We start from the raw sequence: 22,170 nt of genomic DNA, 5'->3' as shown, positions 1-22,170 counted from the left end.
TAATTACATCCCTTTTGTTAAGGGTTAACTCAAAATAAGAATTACTTGTAATATGTATGACTTTTTCTGAAGACTGTGATGATGAAATTTGGAAAATTCTCCACAGAAATATCAGATGTATGACTCTAACAAGAGCAATGGTTTTGAAATTCTTCCTTGTCAGCAGGTTTTATCTTCTGTATTAAGAAATTTTCAAGTTGATACTGGGATGGAGTGGGAAATGCCTGAAGGACAAATGAAAGGACTAAAATAAATGCTTGAGAGGCTGTTCCCATGGATTATTCAACCTCACGTACACACTGCTTCGACTGGGCTATGTCAGAGTTATGGGGTGATGGAGACGCAGCACATCTGAGACAGCCCACTTTGCTTGTGAATGTAGCACCCTCAAACCCACAGTGGCAAGTATTTCTTCTACACTATATTAGGCTCCTATACACAGAAGAGATGTCTCTTACTAAATTAATTCCTATCTACAGAAAAAGATAGATTCTATTTTATATGTCTTTACAGAAAAAAAAAGAAAAAATGTTCCCCATGAGCAAGGGCCTTTGGAAACAAGAATCATTCCTGTGGCATGGGAGTTGTGCAATTTAAAAGATAACATGTTCAATTTAAAAGAAAATACAAATACAGAAAGGAAGATTTCCTTGATCCACCATTCCTTACAGTAAAGATCTCTAGAATAATTTCCACAAAGCTATTATTCTTCCTATTCCACCACTAGTTTGGGGATCGTCATTGCCAACTCAGAATGAAAAATGATCTTGTATTTCCCAGAACTTAAACAAGAAAATTAAAGTACCTTTGTTAAACACTGAGTTACTCAGTTGCTTTGAAAGGGTCTACCAGAGGGTATTTGCAATAATGTATAACTCAAAGTGATGTAAAATAACAGAAAAAAAATATGACTGACTTTCAACCAAACAGCTACAGAGCTGGCTTGGGGACCTTCAGCACTTCCTTGCTGCTTCCTTGCAAAGCCTTGAGGAAGAGATTTGTCACATCCACTCATTGACATTTATCTTAGTTACTTAGTTTTCCTGTCATTTGTAAAGAATTAAAACTCCTTGGTCCCTGGTCTGGAGAAGGCTGGATTTGATCTTCGCACCTAGATCAGGCTTTCCAGCTTGCTCAGATCAAGGCTCTTCGTCCGGTTCCTTCCAGAGAGCCTTAGCAGTTTGAAAAGATTCTGAGCAGTCTTCCATCAGGTGAGCAATGAGGTAACACAGGATGAGCACACTGAAAAACTGCCACAGCCTCCCTTGGAGAGAGAAGTATTTGCTGAGGTTTTCTGGCAGTGGGGTACACAATGTGTCAAGTTCTGTATGACAAGTGAGCCTAGGCAGACAGATCTCGGGATGTCAGCAGGGACTTGATGCAGATGTTCTGCCAGATGCTGCTGCTTATGGACTCCCTCCTCCAATGGCAGAAACCCAAGAAAACTTAGGAGAGGACCCCAATGCAATCTTTTCATAAGTAAGACCATGAGAAATGTTTCTTATGCTAAGGAGGAAAAGTTGTTCAGTTCATTAACAACTCAGGATTATAGGAACTGCAAGTGCTACAATAAACCATTCTTAGCCTAACAGCAAAAGTTCCTTTGTAAAGCTTCACAGAAGTCTATATACATTACAGATAACTAAACAATTTAATTCTTGTAATGAGGGAGTTGATGCGGCTGCATATGAGAGAAAAAACAACACACGCCCCCCAAAAAAAACCCCAAATCCCAAACCTGAAAAACATTTCAATAAGAAATATGCTAATTCTCTTCCAGAGGAACTACAAAGGCCCTGGCTCTGATGGAGTCTGAGGAAGGAGGTCATGTACACTACTGATGTCTCCTTTCATCATGTGGTAGTCACAGGGTAACACATCTTTCCACCCAACCAACGGAATACTTTAATTAAGTAAAACAGGATTACAAAACACCAGGCTACCTAACTGCCCCAGTTTAGAGAGCTGAAGAAATAAAACTCTCAGTTCATTAAATTATAGCTTATATAGATACCCCACTATTACAGCCAAATATCAAAAACAGATCCACCAGCAACATATTCATGCTCTGTTGACTTCTTATGTATCTCAGAAGTCTTGAGGAATACAGAGACTCTGTGAGAGATTTTGTATTATGTTGGTCCTCTCACAAGGTGTTCCTTGACCTTAGCGTGGGCTGAGAGATGAAGTTGGCAGGCTATTGAGGAAGAAAAACCTCTACTTTATGCTAGTCTTAATTATTTGGAGGCACATATCACAGCTGTCCTTGGAAGTGGAACTGGTATAATGTATTTTGGGAAAGACACTGTTGTTCCTCTTTGGAAAGCACAGTGAAAAAAGCTTTGGGCCATCTATGTCTCAGTGGAGGAATAATCAGGGATGTGGAAGGCTGAATAGATGGTACTGAAATGAAGAAAGCAACCAGCAAGCAGAGCAGTCTCTTCTTCAGAGCCTCAAATCCACAGCAGTGCCATGGCCTGGAGGAGCAGCACTTCCTCTCCATCTGAATCCCAAGCCTTTGGCCAGTTCACTCTACCTGGGAGCTTGGGAAAACCAAAGCTTGTGTGACCTTCAACAGCAATTATGCAGGAGGTCTCTGCAAGAATGAAAATTTGCTCACACGGAAGAAGAGAGCTTGAAAAACTGCGTAATACTCCCACCCACTGACACTCCCTACTTGTGAACTGTATCACTGGCTTTCATCCCTCTGATAAACAAAATTGATTTGACTAATACTGCTATGTTCCTAATTACTTGTTTTTTGAATATATGGCAGCTGCATTAAAGAGAAAAAAAAATCCCATGCAGATAGTTGTTTGATTCACTGTGGCTGGCACAGAGATGGGTGCAGTGTCTCTGGCAGGGCAGCTTGTTTTGGAGAAGGCAGGAGTCTGTTCATGGTTACACCATCATGACACACTTCTCCCAGGGGTATTGCCTGCTCTGGGAGTCCGGAGTCCCTGCAGGGCCAGTGCAGCTGATGTGCTCCCTGCTGCTGAATCAGCCTTCCAGGCAGTTTTAGTATTGACAGGACTGGTCTCTGCAGTAGACCTGAGCAAGCAATACCCTGGAGGCAAAACCAAGTCATGAATGCATGTGACAGGATGAGCAGAAGCCACAGGGGACACAGAGCCTAGATTTGCTGAATTCTCAGGAGGCTGGTGTCCAAATCCAACTCTGGTCAGAAATGAAGGGAATTTAGATGTTGGTTTGGTTTAGGGCTGGTTCTCAACAGATCCTGAGTGTACAGTGAACAACTGGGCACACCAGAAGTCTCTGCAGAGCAGACAGCAGTCTGCAGTTGTAGATGTGTGGATATGTCACCAAAGGGCCACCACCCACCAGGATGTCTGCTCCCTGTCCACAGTGGAACAACCAGGTGTTGTGTTTTGCAACAGCCTGTCTGGTAATGCACTGACCCACTTCATGCCATGGCAATATTAAATTTACTTGTGGGTGTGCTTGGGTGTGTGGTTTCTGAAGGGCTGTCTCCAGCTGCTCCCAGGCTAGCCCATGTTTGTTGCCTGTATGAAGGACGAATACACATGATTATGTATGATGATGTGTTGAGCAAGACTCTGTGAGCACATGCGTAGAATCATGGATGGGTTGGGTTGGAAGGGACCTTAAAGACCATCTAATTCCAACCCCCCTGTCATAAGCAGGGACATCTTCCACTAGACCAGGTTGTTCAGAGCCCCATCCAACCTGGCCTTGAACACCTCCTGGGATGGGACATCCACAACTTCCCTGGGAAACCTGTTCCAATGTCTGACAGTGCCACCTTCACAGTAAAGAATTTTTTCCTAAAACCTATCAGTTTCCAAATTAATGCCATTACCTCTTGTCCTATTTCTAGTGGCATAAAAGTTGTAAATTTTCTCTGGCGTAATTCTAACCTTTTTGTTTATGTCTTGTGATTTGTTTTTTCCAGTGTTTTTCACACCACTATATCTAATCACTACTGAGATTTTAGCAGAGCTTTAGGAGACTTTGTCACTTTCTTTGTCCCACATGCATGTGTGTTTTCTTGGGCTGCATTAACTAAGATGTTTTGCACTCACTGTATTTTGCAACAAGCCAGTATAACAGAGTTTCAATGTCTGAACAATGCTGAATTGAAAATACAGGGAAAAGAATAGACTATTATTTGCAAAAAAATAATTTAATAATATATATTATTCAGTCATGGATTTAAATACTTACTTCTAATTATTAAATCATTAATAATTTAAATACTTTAAATATCTTTAATTAAATCCACTGTTCTGAATAATACCAAATTCATTTAGATGAAAGTGATAGGTTGGGATGAAAAGAGTCGTCTTAAAAACCTTTTCACTTCATTCAGTGCATGGTGCCAACAGGCTTCCTCCTGAAACCTGCTCAGGATGTTTCACAGCCATTGGGAAGTTACAGTGCTGGTATGTCACAGCCAGGTTTTTCCATCCTCCAGTATGGTGTTTGGATCACTGCACAGCTTAAGATTTTGCCATTAGGTTGAAGCGAAACTCAAAAACCTAATAATTACTAAACACTATGTAGGGCTTTCCTCTGAAGCAGAGAGGTTTAGCTGTTGTTTTCCTACAAACCTGAACTCAAATACTTTCCCTTTAATTTTTACATAGTAGTATTTATTCCTTCTCCTGATCCTAAACTATCATACACTATTGACCTTACCCATATTTGAGCAGATGTTGTGATTCACTCCAGAGGTGGCTGCATTTGAGTAACTGGGTAAAGTGGTCCCACTGCCTCATTTTGCAAAGTTTGTAGAATTATTTAATGGAAACGTTTTATTTAAATGTAAATTATTTCACTATTATCATCATCATTATTATTACTGTCATTGTCTTCAACTACTAGGCGTGAATACTGAGAATTTTTCTATCCACATTAGGAGTAGAAAGAAGCACACAGGAATACAGCAGAGGTAATTGTCTACCTATCGCTTAATGTAAATGGACTCATAGTTTACTATCAGCTTTGTATTTTTTTTCCTTAACTCAGGTAGTAGTAAATGTAATGAAAACAGTTTGGAGGTATTTGAATTCAGTAAACAAGTTGTTTTGAACAGATTTAACATGAATTTCACACTGTGTCTTAATTTTCCTGGCAGACTTTATTATTCCTTTGTAGGACATCATTACACTGGCTCTGTGAAGCCCTCAAAGAAATGTTTTACAGGGGCATCTCACCTGTTCATTGTGATGAAATTCATACCATTTAGAGAATGGCTGTAGAATGTTCTACATGGAAGTGCGTTACCTCATTATCTAAACATAGTGCATACAATTTATTCCTAATAAAATCTGTCAGTCACTATAAACATAGTCTGTTCTCCAACAGTGGGGAAAAATCTGTCCTTTGTATCTTTGAAGCATGCTGGCCATTGGCAGAAAAATATTTGGAGTTTCCCAAATACAAATCCCAGGATTTAAGAGAATTCAAGACCAGTGCAGGTTTTACTGTCACAACACTCTACCACTGATGTATACAGTTTCTCAGTACCTGATCCTTAATTGGGTGACCTGGGTGACCAGGGTCCATGAACAGTGCATGGAGGTGCTGGGGGATGGAGCATACTTGGTGACAGGACACGGAGATGTGGAAGTCAGGAGCCTGTCTGAAATCCCATGGCCTTCCCCACTTTGGAATGGCTTTTTAATGGGCTTTTTAATTTCAATGCCATCAAGAAGGCTTGTCCTTTTCCCCACCATCTGACTGCTCTCTTGATGGTAGTAGGTGCCAGCTCTGTCAAAAGTGGAGCACCTGTTGGATCTCTTAATCATGCTCCTGATGGAAATTGCCATTTCTTTTCTATGAGAAGGGGTGAGAAAATCTCGCACTGACCTCCCAGGGAGATGAAATCTGCTGACTAGAGTATATCACAAGAGGAATATGTTCTTCTGGGGGTCCTGGTCAATGGAAAGTTGAATGTGAGTCAATGGGAGTTGGCAGGAGGGCCAACCACATCTTGGGGGGCATCAGGCACAGTATCGCCAGCTGGGCAAGGGAGGGGATTGTCCTGCTCTGCTCTGCACTGGGGTGGCCTCACCTCAAGTGCTGGGGGCAGTTTTGGGTGCCACAGTGTAAGGATATAAAGCTACTAGAGAGTGTCCAAAGGAGGGCAACAAGGATGGTGAAGGGCCTTGAGGGGAAGCCGTATCAGGAGCAGCTGAGGTCACTTGGTCTGTTCAGCCTGGAGAAGAGGAGACTGTGGGGAGACCTCATTGCAGTCCTTAACTTCCTCATGAGGGGAAGAGGAGGGGCAGACACTGATCTGGTGACTAGTGACAAGACTTGAGGGAATGGCCTGAAGTTGTGTCAGGGGAGGTTTAGGTTGGATATCAGGAAAAGGTTTTTCACCCAGAGGGTGGTTGGGCATGGAACAAGATCCCCAGGGAAGTGGTCACAGCACCAGACCTGACAGAATTCAAAAAGTGTTTGGACAATGCTCTCAGGCACATGGTGTGACTCTTGGAGATGGTCCTTTGCAGGGCCAGGAGTTGGACTTGATGATCCTTGTGAGTTACTTTCAACTCGGGATACTCTGTGATTCTATGAGCTCTGACTGGGCGTAGTGAGGCATTAAGCTGCATCTCTCATATCCCATTCAAATACTACAATAGCTTAGACCAGGGGAGGACTCCAGCAGCCATATTTCAAAAGAAATCAATAGCTGCCATTGTGTTTTATGAAAAATCCAATTTCAGAGCTGTTTAGTATGAATTTTTGGAGTGCTCAAACCAGCCCTGGGGGGAGATAAACAGAGGAGCATATTTTTGTGTCTGAACTAAGGTGGTGCCTGAGTGGGATACTGGGCAACTTGACCTTTTTAAAACCAAAGAGCTCTTGGGTATGACCCAAATTCAAGATGTCTGGGAAGATTTTGTCCTGGCAGCTGAGCTCAGAGTCTGGAAATCTGAAGCAGATAGCAGAATCTCTCTTTTGAATGTAAGCACATAAACTCCCACTCTGCCAGGTTTTAAGCACTTAAGTCCTCTTCTGAGTATAAAGCCATGACAGATGTATGCCCACCCTTCCATCTGAACTCCAAGATTTCATTCTTATTGCACAACTCAGGAAACTTTTAAACTTTAATTTATGCTCAGTGTATATTGAACAGTGTGCTGGTTTTGACTGAGGTAGAGCTAGTTTTCTTCACAGTGGCTGGTATGGGACTGTGTTTTGGATTTGTGCTGAACACAGGGCTGATCATATAGAGATGTTTTAGTTATTGCTGAGCAGGGCTTGCACAGAGCCAAGGCCTTTTCTGCTTTTTGTACTGCCATGATGGTGAGGAAGTTAAGGGTGCATGGAAGGTTGGGAAGAGACACAGCCAGGATAGGTGACCCCAACTGACCAAAGGGATATTCCAGACCATGTGGCATCACGCTCAGTATATAAAGTAGTGGGAAGAAGGAGGAAGGGGGATGTTCAGATTGATGGTGTTTGTCTTGCCAAGTAACCATTGTGTATGATGGGGCCCTGCTTTCCTATGGATGGCTGAACACCTTCCTGTCCATGGGAAGCAGTGAATTAATTCTTTGCTTTACTTTACTTGTGTCCACGGCTTTTGCTTTCCATGTTAAACTGTCTTTATCTCCACCCATGGGTTTTCTATCTTTTGTCCTTCAATTCTGTCCCTGACCCTGCTGGTGGGAGAGTGAGCCAGCAGCTGCGTGGGACTTGGCTGCTGGCTGGGGTTAGACCACAACAAAAAGCATTTTCATCCTGAGTTTTCCTTCCACCATTTTTTGCTAAACTAGCATACAGCGGAACTGAAGATGCATGAGGGGTTTCTATAACAACACTGTGAAATAATAAATTCCACAAAGCAACTCTGGAATCTACAAATGATGTAAATGTTTTTTTTTATTTAATTACTATCCACATTTGTGTCCAGCTTCAGAATAATACAGCTGCAAAAGTAATTAATTAATATAGGAATGCAGTTTAATAACAGCGGAAGGGTTCTGTGTTCACCGGTTGGTTACGGGCACTAGCTAGCATGCTGATAACAGGTTGTTGCCATTGTTGCCACCTCATTAGAAAATTAGCATTTAATTAACTTAGGAAGATATGGAACAATTTTGGTATGGGAAATATTTGTACACATTGTCTATTGGAATTAAAAGCTCCCATCCAGCAAAAAGCACAGCAGCCTCTACAGCTGGTGGCTGTTGGCCCACAGAAACTAAACAGACTCGCTGGTCTGTGCAGCTGCAGCCGCTGCCTTTGATTTGGAGGGGAAAGGGAAGCTGTGAGACTGTTATCCGAAGCACCAGCTGAAAGGAGTGATCCAGCTGTGATGTCAGTGCTTGCCTTGCAGGCACTGTAGCAATTCCCCAAAAGTATTAACGCGTAGACAGTGTGGGCTCTGAAATGTCGAGCAAAGGTTTTAAAGGAAAGATGGCCCTGCTTCGAACTGGGCTTGATGCAGCCTCCCCTGAAGCCAGTGGGAGTATTTCCACTGACTTCACTGGGCTTTGGATGACCCCACTGGGGTTTCCTGGCCCAAGAGCATTGGTGCTGATTTGAGCCAGGTGCAGGGAGAGTCAGGTCAAGCTGCTCAAAGATTAACCACTGCTGATTTGGAGGGGCAGAGGGTGGGGAAGAGAAGGGGAAAGCCAGAAAAGGCTGAAAGGCAGCTGGATTTTCTTGCTGTTGCTTTCTTCTTGTTAACACTGGCTGAATGGTCTGAGGTTTTGTATGTTCTTGTGGATGAAAAGATCCTCTTTAAACTTCAATGTTGAAAAATAGCCTTAAACCTCCTGCTGTCAAACACAAAACAGAAAAAAAGCTCCTGGTTCCTAGAGTGAATTATTTTTCTGACCACACTCTTCTATGTAGTTTGATGCAAAACCAGAGGAACAGTCAGATGACATTGAGCTTCGCTCCTGTGGGGTGAGGAATTCACACCTACGTGTGCCAGCTCTGCCATGGGCATCTGTGGGGGATTCCTCCAGGCAGGGGTAAATGGTTATATCACCTCTGTCATCCCTTGGGCTCAGGAGCACATACTGCAAACCCTCTGCACGTGTTTAATGTTGCACATGCAAAGCCATGGAGTCGTGCCAGCATCCCACAAGTTTCTCCCACTGACGTCCCCTCAGCTGCAGCTGCAGCAGCAGGATCTATCCTAACCCCAGGCTGAACCAGTACTCTGCAGCAGCCAGCCTGCCTCAGCTGCTCTGGCAGCCGTGCTCCAGCGTCTCCAGGTACTTCTGAGAGAGATGTCACTGCCCTTGCCAGCAAAAACTGTGCTCCCAGCTCTTCATTTGCCCTTCCCCAGTCTTGCCAAGCAGATTGCCACCTGCCAGGAGTGCTGCAGCAGGGCATTGGGGTCTCACTGAACAGGACGGGTGGGCTGTATTGTGTAAGGCTGCCTCCCCTGGCAGATCTCACTCCTGTCAGTGCAATGAGCTGACAGGTAGGGACCGACAGCACCCATCAATCACACCCTTAAGAGCCTGAAATGCTGCCATTTCTCTTGTGGAGAGCAGCAGCCAAGCCGACAGGCTACGTGGGGCTGTCAATGAGGCAAATGTCCTCTCTGGCAGAGCTGCTCCTGAGAGGATCACCCACAGTCATTCTTGTTTATCCCAAGGAACTGTCCCCTATTCTTCCTCCTGGTGTGAGGTGAACAAATGCCAGAGCTGGAGAGATTAAGAATAATTGTGTTGTGATTGGCACAGATGCTTTTTAAGGCAGATGCTGAGGTGTGTGACACTGCTCTGCACTGTGTGTCAGGCTGTGAGGGAGGCAGATAAAATGCAGTGGTATTCCTTCAGCCAAGGAGAGACAGACCTAGCACAGTGGGGGGTGAGGGGTGCATGCCTGCACTACAGGCCTTTAATTGGTGGCAGCAATTAAAGGCTCTTTGTGCATGTGAAGCAAGGGATGTAGATGAGCATAAGTACTGAAACTTCACTATTTCTTTGAGGGGAAAATTATTTGGGCTTGAGAACTGCAGCAGCATTTTATCACCCCAAAATCATCTGGCCCATTTGGAGTAAGATCAGTGCTGAAGGTTAATTTTCACTGCCCAGCAGCAATGGTTAAATACATGAACGGAGGGACAAATAAATGAGGAAGCTGCAAAAAGCAGCAAACAAACAAAACATCTGATTAAAATCTCACTCTGTGTCAGTTGTATTTTTTCCCACCACTGATTCAGAAGAACTAGCTGCTTCTACCTTACGACTAATCCCACAGGCTTATTGTACGGAGCACGAGTTGGGCCCCCATGGACAGGTGACTGTTGCCATGGATGTGGCTCTGTGGGAAGGCAGAAGGACAGATCCCTGTCTAGCAGGACCTGATGAGCCACTGTATGATACAGACTGATGGGGCCTGGGGCCTTCAGAAGACACCACATAGTCATACACTTTTGCACTGGCCTTTCCATTTACATTTTCCTCTATTTATGCATTGCTCTCACTGCCAGTAATTTATCTTTGGTGAGACTTGGACCACCTATTTGCCACTAAAATTCAAGAATATGATTTGAAAACCTACAGGCCACTGTAATTTAAGCTTAGAGGCACCCACATCCATTTTAGTAGATCCCAGAGCTCCCAGGAGCAAATGCCTCCTATTCTTGGAAACATTAAAGGAGTACAAATTGGAACACAGAGCCATCATCTTGTCACATCCCTGCTCCATATACTCCATTCCCCACACTCTGAATACATGTGGGACATATCCACATAAGCAAACCATGCCAGGCTGGAGCATGGTTGTGTCTCCCACAGTTGTCCAAAATGCTTCTTTGGCATGTTTCTCCCCAGCAAGATTCATGCTTCAGCCCACCTGTTATATTCAGTCAAGGTCTGGTGACAGTCTGGGACATCATGTCCATCTCTGCTTGTCCTTTATCTGACAGCCAGCTCTGCCACCCCTGGGTACAGAGGTGCCGTAGCCAAATCCCTACAGCCCATCCAGTCCCTGCTCTCAGAAAATGTATGGAGAGTTACATTGCTGAACACTGATGAAATTTCAGGTAGTGCTAAATCTCCCCACTGCACACTACCTACATCCTGGCATTTTACTAATTTGAATTGCTGATCTATTTAAAATGTAAATTGCTGATCTATTTAAAAGGCTACAGCAGGAGCACAGTTTACATGGAGATCCAGCTGGGATGGAGGGTCGACATTCAAGTTCAGTGTTTTCTTTCTAAACAACTTGGCTGCTAGAACAACACCTCAAGGATTTGAATTTAGTAGATCAAATTTTCTTCACAGTACATTCCCACTGACACCACTTAGGTCAATGGACCAGCTTGTGAACTCAGTTAAATCAGCATGTATTGGGAGTAACATTACAGAGAGTAGTGGAACTATTCCAGATTTAAATTGGTGATAATGAGACCAAAATTTGGTCCAATCTACTTGCAGAGATCTGAGAGCAAAGCATTCATTTCAATCCTCAAGTAAAATATACCACCCTGCAGACTTTTTAAAATCCTTGAACACAAGTCTCTGTGTAACAATAAGCATAAACAGAGTTAACACTAAGAGAATAAAAGATTAAAAGCTATCCACTAGCTTATACCAAAACTAGTAAAACCTGGGAATGTTCCTGGGTAGATGCAAAAAAAGATAATCAGATAAGATACATTAATTTTCAAGTTATGAGCTTGCAAATATTTTTAAATGTGCTAGTTTAACAAAGTATTTTGAGATGGGAACTATAATCCAAGTTTCCACCCTTGCAACAACTAGGTACACTACTTTTGTTAGTGCCATCCTATTTATTTTAGCCATGTTTTATTAATCACCCATATGATTCTTTGTACTTCTGGACTTTAGACTTCTGGCTAAATACCTGCCAATTCCTTTCCTTTTACTCTTCTCACCTTAGCTGCTTTGTGATTTACCAGCTTTTCCAGTGATTATTTCAAAAAGTGATTTATTTTCACTATATGCATGAAAATTTTATTGTTGATTAGTTCAAGTTCTTGAATTCTTATTCATAGAAGAGACCTCCCCCATTTTAGCTTATTGGAAACATCTGTATTCTTCCTGCTTAGACAATGAAAAGTGTTAACTTTTCAGCATTCTCACCACTGAGTTCCCAGAGTTAATACATATGTGATGCAGTCGCAGAAACCAATGTGCTATTCAAAAACAGAAGTATAAACTGGAGAACAACCATAAGAGCTCCAGCTCCTCCAGCTTTACTGGAGCTCAAAGACCCTGCCAATTTGGGTGGAGGAACAAAAATCTCTATATATTGCTTTCCACCAAATTGGTTACTTTTTCCAGGTGTGTAAAATGATAATCTGGAAGGGTGGGACAAAAAAAAACCAGCAGGAAAGATTTTTTTTTTAAAATTAAAAACAGAGAAAGAGATATAGAAAACATGTATATCTAAGCTCGCCTGTCCCTTTCCTTTCAAATTAAATGAGAACACAGAAGTGGGTGTGAGGAGAGGGAGGTTAGGGCAGGGGAATAGTGGAAAGCTGGAGAAAGGTTTGAATTCCGTCAATTCAGGGATCCCTCTGAAGGAGGATGTTTCCTATCCTCTTGCTCTGGGAGTCCTATTTCTTGGGGTTTGTCGTTTATTTTTTTTTCCCTTGTTTCTTTTACAGTTATATCTACATAGACTGAAATTCAATATAGAAGAATGTATGTAGATGTGGAGGGGGCTCAGCTATGTAAAACACTACAGTTTTTGTGGGAATCAGTGGAGCTGTGCTGATTTACATGACAAGAGGATCACATCTTTGTACCTGGTATTTAAACCGAAATAGCAAACTACTGGTGGCCTAATTTGTACAAGGTTTGTATTTCTGTTTTTGCCAGTTTCTGATATGGACTAGGGGAAAAAGCAGAGATCTTTATTATCATCTCTAATAAAAATCTGAGCTCCAAACTTGATAGTATGTGACTGTGCATAAAATTAACTAGATGTGTCAGTTAGCAGATCTGGCTGAAGTTGTGCCTGATTATATTCTGCGTGCATATTTGTTTTCAGTCATATTTACAGGGGTGCCTCTATCCTGATGCTTCAGTTAACTGTTACTTTGAGGAAATAAACAGAGGTGAGGGTCCAGTCACCTTCAGCTGTTGGAAGTTAATAAGGTGTTAATGAAACATTGCCAAATAGCAGCAGTTTAGCACTTGGTTGACACTTGATTTTTAAAAGAGACAGAGTGTAAATAAGCTGTGTTTGCAGTGAAAATTAGAAAAAGTGGGAGGTGGGGGAACAAATAACACTCTCACAGCTTATTAGTTTTAAGCAGGAAATACTCGATAGACCACATCAGGGAGAGTAACTGTGATGCTGCAATCACTGGCAGCAAACAATGCCCGGAGGCAAAGGGGTCTGTTTCCATACAGGCTTTTTAAGACACTCTTCTAATATAAGATCAGCCAATGCACATAACGCTTGTAAGAGGACCCTTGGCACCTCTGCCTCTGACCTCTGGAACTGCTCTGTGGGAGCATCTGGCCCGTTTCAGACCACAAATCCTATGAACCCTTGTGGTTGGTTGTGAGGGATGGGCAGTCTCTTTCTGCGGGACACTTAAGGCTGTCAAGGAACATGAACTCTGTTATTCCTGCTGCATTAAGGACAACAAACTACACCTTGAGAAATGGTAGCACTCTGAAGATTTATTAACTACTTGTGCCATAGCAGGGTTGTGGGAGTGATCTTTGGGATTCAGGGAGCAATTTAGCCTTGCTACATATGAGGCAACTCTACATAAGATAATACAGCATCATCCTGAGTGAACCTTGCCTTTTTACACCACTCGCAGGGTGTAAGTGTGTACAGGAGATGGCACAGCCAAGCCAAGCTTTACCTGGTATCCTGCTCCTAGCTCTGAAGAAAGAGAAGGATAGTGATTACCCAGGAGCTTCCTTGGTGTGGGAGTAGAATTAAGCAACGGTAGTTTAGCAGGCTAGCGTTTAAGTTGCTATTGATCTGGGAAGATCATTAGCAACTTTGTCTCAGAATGGCTTCTTGGAATAGGGATCATTGACACGGACACCCAGCACAGATCTATGTTCAATAGGAAGAGGAATATTTGTAACTGGTGCACTGAGGATTTTCTGTTTATGCAAAATAATCAGAAAGATTTCATGATATAATGTTCTACTACAGAAGACTTAATGCCAAAGCCATTCAAAAAAGGAGATACCCTGGGGACATCACTTTTTCTGCATAGTTACAAAGATATTGTTTGGTTTTGCAGGTGAGTGGTGTGTGAGTGATGCTTCCTTGCCAGGCTGGAGAGATTGGTGTGTTCTGGCAGATTATCAGACACATCTGAAATTTCTTTAGCAGTATGCAGTTGTTATAGTCAGAAGCTGGAGTTACTTGATGTGTCTTTTCCCTTATTCTCATGTGTCACAGTCGTTCACAGCAGCCCTTACTATAGTGTACCTTACCAGCATAAGGTAGCTCCTTTGGCACACATACTGTATAATAATCTCTTACAGTACATTACGATTGCAAATTAGAGCTACCTTTAATTTAAAATGTAAAAATTTCATTTTCCTGAGGTAAGCATTGTCAGAGGAATAAACCTGTGGGTGTAATGTACCCATGGGTATTAGAAATTCTGAAGTGTTGAATAAATGAAAGCCTATATTTTTGTGTAGGGTAAATAATGCCACACATAAATATTGAAGTATTGAACATAAAACACTCTATGCAAAAACACAGACTTTGTTTGCTTGATTCTCCCTGATGTGTTAGTAAAGCTTTAACCCAAAGGGGACTGTAAGTGCAGTCTTTAAAATTAATTCAAGTGTTGTACATTGTCTATAAATTTCTGTATTGAATTACTGTCTTATTTTAGTTTGATATATATTATTTTGTTTATGAAGACTACAGTGTAGCAGGTATCTTTTTGGTATCAACACACTGTGAGATAAACACCTTGCAATGTGTTTGAAAGAATCTGCAAATCCACACTTCCCAAATGAGGCAAAGTCCCAAGTTCTGTAACGTGCTTCCCAGTAGCACTGGAGTTTGGCCACAGTCAGAACTGGGATGCTGGGCAAGGCACAGAGGGTGTCCCAAGTTGATTGCGGAAGCAGTTTGGGTACCTGGTTGCTCAATCACTGAGGACTTGAGGTCAGGATTTCCCTTGACTGGCTGGCAAAGAACACTCATAGTCCTTTCTCTGCCTTTGTAGTATATGGACAATTTCCTAGGATAATCCATTTTTTCACTAGCAGCTATTATGAGGACATGAGACACCAGGAGGTGCACTTTGACCTCTCCTGTTCTCTTCTGTCATACACAGAGTATTTGAAGCTTTTGGCCTTTTGTACCAAAGGTCCAGTTTTGTTGTAGGATGTCAAGGCTCCTTTTGTAAGGGGCACAGAGCATAATTCCTGTGATGCTTTTGTCGCAACAGTGTATTTGTTTTAATGACAACCAAGCCACCTTTAGCAAAAGCAATTGACCCTTGGTGATGGATTGACTTGCTTGCCATCAGAGCATGGAACATTTGTTTTGACATTAATGCAATAATACCAGTACTGCTATTTTCTCTGAGTATTTTTCTCTTACTGTGTATCCAAATTTTTTTGAATGCAAAACCCTCATATTCAGTAGGTACAATATAGAGTCTGAGTGAAAAATCTTTTGCCAACGGAACTTTCATTCTTTTTCTCCTTGTTTAGCATTTAAAATAAAGAATACAAGGTCTTTTTTCTTCAGATCCAGGTCAGTGCAGCAGAAGATTGTGTAACCACTTATAAAAAGAATCATTTGAGGCTATGAAACAAGAAGAGAGAGAAGGTGAAGCAAAAATGCTATCATTTATGGTGTAGCAGAAAGTAAAGAGGGAACTGAGATGAATAGAAGGAAAGAAGCACTAATATTACTTAAACAAAATTATTTCCTCTGGAATATTTTAAAGGCAAAACAAAAAAGTAATGAGGTATTAACACCAGAGTAAGAGCTGTTCCATGATTTTGCCATGAGTTGCTCTTCGCTCATAAGGTTGAAAGACTGAAAATGACCCATTTAGATTAGTCAAGAGCTAAAAAACTCCTGCACAGACTTCTGCTTGATTGCAGATCTTGGGGAAGATTATTGCAGGTGTAACTTTTCCTCAACCCATGAAGACAATATTTTCCTAGGCTAGGCTAGAAGTTCAGGCCAATATTCAGTCTAATATTAAGACATGCGTACTTGGGTATCTCCATGCAAGTGTCTCAGTCTAAAACAAGTCTAAATCATCTGACCCTCCATGGCTATTCCAGACTAATGTTTAATTTCCATTTATGCTCATTGAACATGAATATTTCTCTCGAGAGGAGCTGACTTCCAACTGGTGGTCAGGATTTCAAACTCAGTGGGAACAAAGCTCCTGGATATGCTCAGGTAGCTAATTTATATTGGACACCTAAGTAAATTTCATTAAGATGACTTCTACATCTAGCCATTACAATTAACTTTTCATCTATTCCAGACTCCTGTCAGTCCTTGAGCATCTTTGCAAAATATATTGTCCTGTTTTGGCATACACTTCTGTCATACCACAAAGGTACACTGGTGTTTTACAGACACTTCTGATGGGCAGGATGGCACATGCTCCTGGGAACAGATTTCAGCCTGTGAACAACACTGTGCTGTACATGCCAGAATTTCAGCTCTGGGCAGCTCTGGAGGAACTTCAGGCCTCCCCTCGTGGAATTGCCACTAGTTTGCTTGCAGTGTGCAGTGGAGAATGGTTGTTTCCCATGCTCTGATCAGAACTTCTATTTAGCAGTGCTGCCCTTCTACACTATCTGTGAAATTAGCTTTTTAGGCGCTGTTGGTGTTTCTTAGCTGTTTCCCCCTGTTAGCTGTGGCACATGGACTACAAATATAGCTTCCATTCAGGCTACTACCCTCTTTGGGTAACCTGTTTGGGGCTCATAAATGTCTTGCATGAGCCCAGTCCCCCCATGCATAAATCGCCATCGCAAATGAGAGGAAGGGAGGCAGACCTGGGCAAATGGGACAAGTTCCTAAACTAGCAGTGATGTTGAAACCTTTCTCCCATACGTAATAATACCTTGTGGTTTCCCTTACTGTGTCTGGTTTGAAGTTTACACAGGTGATTTTCTGGTGGATACCTGTTAGGGTGCTCCGATGCCAAGCAGCTGGACCACTGAAGTTGGAAGCTCTGTTTAACTGCATTCTCCGTGTCCAGATCAATAGTCATTTTGTTATGAAGCAACAAGCATGACCGTGCACAAAGGGTTGAGTCCTTTTTAATTAGGTGCTCCCATGATGATTATTTTCCTGACATACAAAACAGGAAAATTAACCTATGTGTAGTTTGTGTCCAAGCACTCTTGAAGGGTTTCATTCAAATTGCCGCTGATACAGAAAGAGGACTAATTTCTCGGTAGATATTTATCTGGAGGGAAGAAGGTGATAAATAGTTACCCATGCCTGTGAAGTGCAGGTGTTCATTAAGTGTACCCTGACATAAATATCTTCTTTTTTTTTTCTTTTGTCTCTTCTGTTTGTTTGCTTTCTGCTGTTTCATTCAGGAGCAGCCAAGTGTTACTCAGCAGGGATATCCACCTGTGGTCACTGGGGTAGATGTGCCATAAATGTTCCTGGAAGCTCATTAAAATTAATCTAACTCCCGAGCAACTTTTGTTTGCTTTTGAGCATTCTCTGAAGAAACTCTGTAGCCAACATTTTTTTTACATCAAAATACGACTCCTTTCTTTTGCATGGACTTGTCTTTTATATCACTTCAAAAAGAACTGGCTGTGCTCTTTCTTCGAAGTGAGAGTTAAAATTTCATTTGTAATTACAGCAAGACCACACTTCCTTAATAGGCTAGAACTAGAGCCTTAAAAGAAACTCAGTAACAAACAAACAAAACAAAAAAAAAGCCCCCACAACCAAAAGCCAAAACTTCAGAAAGCTTTGAACTTTAGTCTGCAGTTTGCATTACTAACTTTTTGCTGGTTCAAAAACTGGCCAGATAAAACCCCTTTTTTACTCTTTTACATTTTTCTCAGTTTGACTGTGTTTTTCTGGTACAAATATTTTACACTTTTACCTCTTAAATTATTGGGAAGCATTGCAGCAAAAGCAGGTTCAAGTCAAAAGGACCTTGAATATGGAGTCACATCCCGAAATAGTTGCACTTTGCATTTTTCTGACCTGTTTCTAGGAGTTAGTTTCACAGCTTCTTCTGCCACTTCAAATATTCTACTTCCAAATTTCAAAAGCCTTCATTATGGTTGTTACCATTTACAGTAAACTTTAGCACATGGAATTGCAGCTACCTTGGTGGTTTCTGAGTTGAAAGCAGCTATTAACGTGGCAATGACTTTACCTGTTATCTTCTTTGAAAATTAGAATCAAGGCACTGACCACATGCAGTGAGATTGAGAATTAGATATGAGCTTGGAACACACAGAAACCCCAGACTTTTACTGCCTTTCTCTTTGTTAAAACTATAATTCCCATATTTCTACGCAATTTCAAGCATATCTTGGGATTTCTGATAGATGCATAAGGCTTTACCAAAAATAATTTGATCTGTTAATAATCAAAGGTATTATTTAATAAAATATTGTTTTTCTGGTTTGTTAGGATTGTTATCATATGTGATACAGTAATAAAATCCAAATAGTTAAACCAGAAAACTCAAAGTGTTTCTTTGCTGTATTCAAGTTTGCAGAAAGGCTTTATTAGGGATTGAATGCCATTAATTTAAAAGTTTTTTGGCACTTGGTGGAAAAAGAATAATGATTATTTTGTTTAAATGCACATGGTTGTGTCTATATTTCACCAGAAAATAGTACCAAAGAGAAGAATAAAAGCAGTAGGCATTAAAACTGAGTTGTGACCAGCTCTGATATTTCTCAAGGTGGCTCTGAAAGGCAAGCAAAGATCACACAGACCAAGAGGGTGTCAGCAGTTAAGGTCTGGGCAGGATGAACTTGAATCAAACACAACTTGAAGAATGGATTCTGCAAGGCCTGGGGACCCAGCGTGGTGTACTGGTGGGCTTTGCCCTTCCAGCTGGAGAACCCTCAGCAATGATGTGAATGTAAATCAGCTACAGATGCAGACGTATTGTCCAAAGTGTTCCCGTGCTCAAGCCATCACACAGCACACAAGGTATGGAGCTGATCTGCTGGGATGACACTGCTCTTTTCTGCCTACAATAGGCACCTTCCCTAGCCATGCCTAACTGATAATGAAAAGTTTGGTCAGCAAACAGATATTGGAAAAGAATATTTGTCATTTAGATATTCAAATAATTATTATTCAGCATATGTTATATTCCATTGGGGAATAACAGGCTGGTGTGTTTGGGGATGAATGCATAAACCATTCAGGAACCGTTTGAAAATAATTAAGGAAATAAGATGCCTAGTGTATATAAAGTGGGCTTTTAATTATAATAGAAAAGAAATTCTTCAGAAATAATTTGTGAGATAACTTATTCCTCAAGTATGCTTTGGCAGGGTTTCAAATAATGTATCAGATAGTTATGACATATTCTATGAATGGATTGCAACTAACCCAACTCTTTATACAGGCTACTGTATAGTGTTGAGTTATACTATATACTGTATAGTGTTGAGCTACTGAAGCTCAGCTCCCATGCAAATTTAATGGCATCCCAGGAAGATATTGGAAAATTTCAATCTGGAGTTAGGTACTTCTGTGTGCAAGATTTTCTGAAATCGAACTAGAAGTGGAGAAGTGTACTCTTTGCTCTGACCCATAAAATCCTGAAAGCATAGGATGGTCTTTGCTGGGAATGTGAGAAGCACTTACTCCCCTTTTCAGGGAGGTGGTGGCTGCACGGTACAGTATCTGGTCTGCTAAGTCCACATTTGATCAGTGAACATTTCTGATAGATTAGCCACACCATGCATTAGGGTTTAGCCTTCATGTTTTTATGCTGGTTATGTCATTCCTTGTCAGGACAAAGAATAGGACAAAGGCATTAAGGCTGTCAGAAAATTTTGTCAGAACTTTTGCATGAATTTGGACTGGGAAAGTGAAAGCCTGATTAGCTCTTTTTATCATATGACTACTGCAGGTTTTGCCCCATCAGAATTTACAGGAGGAAGTTTGTGCATGTTCTGTTTAGTGAGCTTTGATCTAGTGGAAAAGCTCATGCTGACCAGTGCTTATGCTTGTGAGGAGAGCTGGTGCTGCTGTTTTCTTTACTCAGAGTGTCAGGAATTGGAGAATAACTGCAAGGGAAGATTGTCTTAGGTTTAGCTTCCTCTTTGTTCATTTGCAGGGATATACTCTACCAGCAAACTCCCAGGAGACAGCTGCAAGTGTCTGAAGACCTTATGGGATCTGGAGGCGAGTTGTTGGCAGTTCCTGGGACGAAAAAACAAGGAGGTTCAGTGGTTCTGGCATCATCCAGGAAAGAAATACTAAATTTCCTGAGTTCCAAAACATGTTGCAGTGCATATTTTGGTGTTTCATATGATAGCATCAGTGTAGCGAAGCTACAGCTAATCTTTTGTGTCTGGGCTTTCTTCACAGGAAGCCCAAGCTTTCTGTGTCTGTTCACTTACCATTAATACTGTAGTAACACTTACAGAGAAGATAGGAGAAATTCAGAAAATGCCACCTTAGATTACAAGCTGCTGATTCAGGTGTTTTCTCAGGAAGATGGAGGTGAAAAGGAAGATACCTTGGATTTGGTATGTGAGCAGCCATTCACGTGGCTGTGAGAAGGCACAAGGCTGTGTACCACAGCTGGTTGTATATCATAGTTGCATGCCCACCACTTGGAAGGCTAATTATTAGAGAATCATACAACAGCTGAGGTTGGAACGTGTCTCTGGAGATTATCTAGTCCCCCCTTCCCACACTCCAATTTTGGGAATATTCCTACAGAACAGGGAGTGAGTCCCACTTAGCTTTATGCTTTTGAAATCTCTAAACCTGTGATACTCTTGACAATATGACCTTTGCTCATAATACCTTGAAAGCAATTATAATAAAACCTCCCTCTTGAAATACATATAATTCTTTTTAATTCTCTGTCTTGGCTTAGAAACTAGTGTAATATTTGCAGTTTTTGCCCTTTGCAAATGATTTCTTCTCTTCAACTGTGAATCTCAGGCTGTATACAAAGCCAAGGGTATAGCCCACAGTTTGCATTAAGTAGCATTTGATTAGGTGGTAATAACATTAATTGGCACCCAGAACCAGTTGGCTGTAGGTGATCTGAAGCGATAATGCACTAGAGCTTCTAACATTCTAAGTCAAAATGCTCCCTTAGCCTGGGGAAAGATGCAGGTGTTTGGGATAAAAGAGTGTTTTGTAAATGAAGGACTTGAACACTGTGATTCCACTTCATTACTCCTCTCCTGATGCTTAATGTAAAATGATTACTTTATTGCCACCTCTCTTCTGTGTTTTAAAAGTATTAGAAAATTAAACAGCAAACTTTAAAGATAAAAGATGTCCCAAATTATTTTTAAAAAAATTCAAAGCAAAGAAGCAAAAAATATATTGAATAACTAAAAAATAATTTAGAAACATTCCAGATTCAAGCCAGCATATCTATTACTAAAAGATACAATTGTAAATGATCAGTTCTTGATTATCTTGCTTGCCTTTACAACAATGAACCCCTCAAAACATTCGCCTTTCCTGAAAGACTGTTTCAGCTTTATGGATTAGGGGCCTTCATGGAGATAGAATATATGTATGCAGCTGGCAAAGCAAGTGTCTTAGTGAATGGTAATTGTTCCCCAGTTCCCACAAATCCTTTCATAAACCATAGGCCTCGTTCTTTTTTTAATGTTCTTTCTTATATTTCATTAACAGCTGAGCCATTGCTGAATTATACTTGATATAATCAGGAGTTAGGCTTAGCAAAAATAGCATTGCCAACCAAGGGAGTCTGAGTGTTCCAATAATTTTGCACTCTTTGGAAAAGGGAAAAACATGAGCAAAAAATTATGAAAGCCTCTAAAATTTGTCTACACTATATATGGCCATATAGAATATTGGCATAAAATTAAACTTGACATTGTTGTGAAATTGCAGGCATGTTTTTCATGTCTTACTACCATCTCTGAAAACTTTCTTTCCTGTATTTTTCAAGGCCCATGACCACATCTGGGAGAAATGCTCTGTTATCTGTGCATGTGCAATAACAGAGCCAGAGCAACCCTGGCAAGACCAGGGTGG

This window comes from Corvus hawaiiensis, chromosome 26 (assembly GCF_020740725.1).
Source record: "Corvus hawaiiensis isolate bCorHaw1 chromosome 26, bCorHaw1.pri.cur, whole genome shotgun sequence".
Taxonomy (NCBI): domain Eukaryota; kingdom Metazoa; phylum Chordata; class Aves; order Passeriformes; family Corvidae; genus Corvus; species Corvus hawaiiensis.
This window is presented reverse-complemented; position numbering follows the sequence as displayed.